The 6,000-nt window shown below is 31.9% G+C and overlaps 1 protein-coding gene across 1 annotated transcript in view; it reads left to right on the top strand.

Annotated features, from left to right (window-relative positions):
* The first annotated feature begins 3,787 nt into the window (after positions 1-3,787).
* LOC114876900 (neuronal PAS domain-containing protein 2-like) overlaps positions 3,788-6,000 on the top strand; it is a 61,040-nt gene continuing 58,827 nt past the window's right edge. The window contains exon 1 of the mRNA XM_029188814.2: positions 3,788-4,050. The gene's annotated coding sequence lies outside the window, so the exon portion shown is untranslated. The remainder of the gene's footprint in view (positions 4,051-6,000) is intronic.

Here is a 6,000-nt window from a genome sequence, read left to right as displayed (position 1 = left end):
TTATTAATTTCACTTATTACAAATATTAAATGAAATTTTCAGTATCCTTTCCATATTTTCTATAAACTATTAAATTTATATATGTCATAGGTGTTAATTATGATACGCTATAATAGTTAATTTAGGAATATGATTTAATTATCAAATCATGAGTGGTATAGTTCTAACGTTTCATTCGATTTAGGTTCATTCGACTTAATATGATACGATTCAGAATTTGAATGACCAATTTGCTGAATCATCGTGAAAGGTTACTGCGTGTACTCGTTAAGAGCACTCTTACATTGTACGTGTCTCTGTTTTCTCTTTCTCTCTATATAGATATATCGTCGTAATTCTACATACAACAAGGGTATGGTTTTAACGATATCCATCATAAAGCCGTCGTTCTTCCGTGTGAAGTTCTCTCACGTGCTGGTAATTTATTATCCCTGATTTTCGTTCTATGTTTAGACTCGTGACGAACGAACCCATTCACGATATGCATTCCTATTATACCAGAGAACAACGAAAATGATTGCTTAATTATATATAATCATCTTTAAATCTAGAGGAGATAGTGATATCAAGCAGTTAACTCCTTTAGAGGTAATTCTAAAAAAGAATTTGCAAATTATCACGATTTTCATTCTTATATAATATTATTTTTATTATAGTTTATTAACCCTTGATTCAGCAAACAAATTTTTTTTTTAATTATATTGCAGTGTAACGATAGAAACAGGAGTTCATATATTTATTATACAATCACAAAATTTAACATAGAAAATTTTAATTATTCCTCTTCATAGATCATAGATCATTTTCTGATTACACGGCGAACCTAATTTTTTAACTACTAAGTTTGGTATAAATGAATTTATCTTAACATGGTAGCTTACAATATTGCTAAGAAATAAAAATCTACTCTTACGTTAATTAATTTTGTTTATGCATCCATCGGCGATAATATGTAACAAAATGAATAAATCTTCGGTGTTTAATAACACCGTGGCAACGCAATGGAATATTCACGTTCTGAAATGATCACACTTTTTGTCATCACAGAGAAGTCGCTTGTCAAGGGCGAATAACATTTATTATGCACTTCGAACACATTGAATTGTATCAAGATCACATATAGGATGTTCCAAAGTTAAATGATCGTGTTTTACCGTTACGTTTGACGAGAAGAAATCAGAAAAAGGTGTTATGTAAATACAGGTGTGGAAAATTCTTGATTAAAAAATTGTAACAAAAACAATTTAACGTTAATGGAACTTGCATTGCGACGTAGAAATAGATCAATAATTTTTCTTCAATCTGCGATCTAAAATAGTTGAAGATGACTAATTTAAACTAAATTAAATTCTATTAACACTTTCCCTTAATTAATCATTAGAATTGGCATATTCGTTTCAATTTTTTATCAAAATTTGCCATCGATTAAATTTTCCATAATTAACACTATAACAGCCAACTTTGGATACACACCCATTTTTTAATTAAAAATAAATCACATAAACTAATAAACAATGAAACTTCAATAGTTCTTATAATGAAAACAAGAAGTCTGAGATAAGTCGGTTTGATGGGTTTGGTTGTTCTGATGTTGATGTAATGAAAAGGCAAAAAAAGTGTAACGATATGAAAATACCGGTAAACAGTGCATAATAAGGAACAGGTGATCTTAGTCTGGTAATAATTATCGGTTCACGATCATGTGAATCGTGCACACCCATTGGCGTGTCGCGATTTTTTCATCCCGTATTAACAATTCAAATAAGATTGCCACAATATCACGTACCGGAGGCCTGCCTGGCTGGTGACCAATAAGATCATCGACTGTTAGAAAAAAAAAAAAGTCATCGCTTGAATGCGTGTTAACTGTCCACCTCGAAGGAATTATGGCGTTCGGATGACGTTCGTTAAGAAATGCATATCACGATCACGAACGATCCCGATGGAAATGTCTCGGCTGGATTATGTACCGCTCGTTCGGAAAAATCATCGATTCAAGTAATTACCGTTGTACATAAAAGGGAAATGTAATCCAACGGTAGGTACATACCCCCGCCAAATCTGGGAATAATATCGTAACGGGAGAGGAAGAGGAACGAAGTAAAGGTAAGAGGATTTTCTTCAGGATTTACTTTATTCCTGCCCTTTATGTAATTAAGTTCTTGGAATGCAACGATTTATTATTTATCGAGTAAGCATGAGAAGAGATCTTTTGTAAGTTAAAATTTATAAGAGGTCCGGAATCGTAATAATAATTATTTTTTGGAAATACGCTAATAAAAACGTGGTTCTGAGTCGATTTTTGGGGAATCCAATGTGTCAAAAATCATGTAAGTTTGTATATTCGTGCAAATGTAATAATCTGGTACAGGGAAGCAAGATATAACTACTTTTTGGAATTCATCGCTTCGCGGGGATAATTATAATTATAAAAACTATGGTAACCGATAAATCATTCCGCGCCGGAGCTTCCGAAATAAATTATTTCCGGTTAGGAGATCGTGTTCATTGTTTCCCACCCTCAACAATAAGTAATCAATTTTTTATGGGAAAATATTAGAAACGAAACGAATATTACTTGAATGAATATTGGATACGAATCGAAATTATAATTACAATAATATTATACCGATGATTAGAATTTGAATTTCAAAGTGAACAATGAAGCTGAAATTATATACAGAAAATATTTATAGCGCATGATTGTTATGTTCGAGGAAATATTTGCCATTATCTTGCATGCTGCTTTAATATATTCGTTCGTTAAATAAGTGTTAATTGCCGCTCTTTTAGTATTGCACTACTCCTTCGATGACATGACTACTTCTGTTAAAGTTTCTATTTTTGTCTAACGTGCTATAATTATTTAACTTATATAATAAGGAAAGAAAATATCATATGCTTGCAAATAAATTATTTAGGTGATAATAAACGTATTAATCTTATTTTTAAACGTTTTTTTAATTTTATATTATAGCAAGGTTTTAAAATAGTGCTACTGGCACCATCTAACGATTAGCAGGAAAATTAGTGAAGTAGAAAATTACAATTTTTTTTTTCGCTGTCATTGAATGTTTTTCATATTTATTTTTCTTTTTTTCGAAAGGATCCCTCGATCTTCCAACCCCTTATTTAATACCTAAACTCACTGTGCTGAATTATAGAAACATGAAATTCGAAGCTATCTGCTTTTACCGTGCGTTGGACTGTTGCAGTACAAAGTGTTTCATATTTTTATACTAAAATAGAGCAGATGGCACTCGTTCTACCTCTAGTCTTTATAGATCAGTAGTCATTGTCCAAAACTATCAAGACAATTTTCGATCTCTTTAGTTTTTCCGCCAACCGTTAGATGGCACAGAGGGTATCATTTTATAACCAGGCGGTAATATTAAATTAAAAGTATTTAAACTCAAAGTTCGCCAAATATTTTCAGTTTATTACATTAGTAACTTTACAACAATATATTACTCTCTTCTACTATAACACAAATTAAGTACCTGTAACAGTTTAATTAAGAATGAAAAAAAAAATAATTACTTGTATCAAATGTTATTGCAATTCACAGAATGACGAAAAACTTTATTTTAAAGCATTCAATTAACATAATAAAGATACAATTTACAAAATTCAAGTACTTTGTATTATAGTTCTTATCGTATGACGTTTGATTTTTGAATTCGTGCCTATAAATCTCCGCCAGTTGGCGCTGGGGGTCGCGGTGTTGAAAATATGTTTCGGGTATGCCTAACTTGATGCTGTTTATATAGGTCGTGGAACTACTGTGGCCGAACAGTCGGGACAACAGGAAATATGGCGGCATTGCGCCGAGTACGAAGGTGAATTTTGTGTGAAGCACGTTTGTTTGCGGCGATCTTTCGTTCAAGTGAAAGAAACACTATTCGAATGAGAGCGTGGAATGCCGTATGATAACATGTGGAGTGTTTTGTGACGAAAATAACAGCCCATCGTGGCTGAATCGGATTTTTTTTTTCGTGTTGGATTGTCGTCCCACGAGACGCATAATTGGCAGTACCCTCGAGGTGGCAGGTAAGCAACTCTCAAAAAAACACCCTTTAAACATTCGAACAACATTTCTCTAACATTAGTTTACTTTCATTTGAGACAATCATTATGTAATACGTAATGTTTTTAGCGAGTTACGTTAGTAGATGTTGTACATATTAAAGTAGAATAGTGAATCGTTTATGACCTGATTCGGGTGTGTTCCCTGTTGTCATCAACAGGACATTGACTCTTAGGATGTTGCCCTCTTTCGACCTTCTCGGTTTAGTTGCCTTCGAATCGAATTAGAATATAATAGAACGATATTAATTGTTCGGTGTATTTCAATAGGGCATTGTGTTATAATTATTCAATCAAATACGACGGTGAAATGCGATTGGAAATTTTTTCAGTTGAGAATTTTTCGATAATAAGATAAGAGATAATTCGAGCATTTGTATTTTTCTATCGATAATAATTATGTTTGTTGTACGCAAACAACGTGATCAATCGTGTGTTATTGACCTGAGTTAAAAAGGTATGCCCCCTTGGGTTAGCTATTTAAAGCGACTTCTCTTTGGCAATGGCCGTGAATATCTGTTCACATCTTTTGTTCGTTCCTAAAATTAATTGTTTCTTGATCTAGTACGTGTTTGACTTGTTGTATAGATAATATCATTGTTATCAGTTACGAATAAACACACGGCTACAATAATACATTTTTCTTAACTCGATGAAATATTAAAACGTCATTGTATTTTCTTTTTATCTACAATATGTATGATGCGTGAAATTTATTATCGACGAATCTTGTTGTGATAAAAGAATTCGAGAGGAATGTTAGAAAATATAAAAGGGCTTAATTACACGTAATGATAGTTAGAAATAATAGAACACGAGTTATACACGTGTAGGCATGCTGGATACATAAGTGATATATAGGTCAAACGCTCCTCAACAACGAGGTCATTGCCCCAGGATTTACCCTGTCGATAAAACAGTTGTTAATTGGCTAAACTCGTCCCATTACCCACATACGTTCTGACGATAGAGGTCACCGTTTGAGATATTCATGATTAATCTTTTCTTTTTTTCTTCTTGTTTTTAAATGCAGGGCCCTTTTAATTTTAGGCATTTATTCACTGTTCAGTTTTTTTTTTTTAATGTACTGTGTAATTGTTGCATGTCGTCATCCTAATTAGAGATGATAATTAAAAAAATGAAAAATGAAGAGAGGATATTAATATTAATACGAATAACGATGTCATTATCACTTCAATATAACTTTTAATTTAATGGACAGTACTGAATTGTAAATTCATGATATCTTTATGTAGTAATTTTCATTAAACTTTCAGCTTTAAATTGATGTTCCATAAATGAAATTTTATGGTACTTTTATGTCATGATTTCGTGTCAGACTGTATGAGTTTCAAAATTAAGTATTATTCGCTATAACTGGCAACCAGTCATTTTATATTAAGATCATCAATAAAGGGCTTGTACAATTACTCTTTTCAAACATTAAACTCTAAATTGATATGCTACAAATAATATTTTATGATACTTTCATGTCATAATTTCGGGTCACATTTTAAATGTTCAGAAATCAACCATATTGGTATTCTTTCGAATAGCATTTTCTCGCAATTTTTTTTTAGAAACTAAAATTACTATTCAAAATAACTATACGTACGCTGGAGGTCTTTGAACTGTCCAGCAACATCGGTACTAACATAGTCTGGCATTATTTCAACGAATATTTAACCTTGGTTAATAAATACTCAAAGAAAAGCCTGGTGGACTTTAAATAAAAAAATACACACCTGTCTTCTATTATTTTCGTTCATTAACCCTCGGATCACGGGCAATTATTCTATTATAAATTGAATTTTTGTTCATTTAATTTCTCTTATTCCAAAATTTTGATAAGTCTACACGATTGAGAGATTTTAAATCATCCTCGGATAATCTAATTACCAAAATTTCAAGGTT

This window comes from Osmia bicornis, chromosome 5 (assembly GCF_907164935.1).
Source record: "Osmia bicornis bicornis chromosome 5, iOsmBic2.1, whole genome shotgun sequence".
NCBI classification, from domain to species: Eukaryota; Metazoa; Arthropoda; class Insecta; order Hymenoptera; family Megachilidae; genus Osmia; species Osmia bicornis.
The sequence above is the reverse complement of the archived record's forward strand: the minus strand, read 5'-3'. Positions and strand labels throughout refer to the sequence as shown.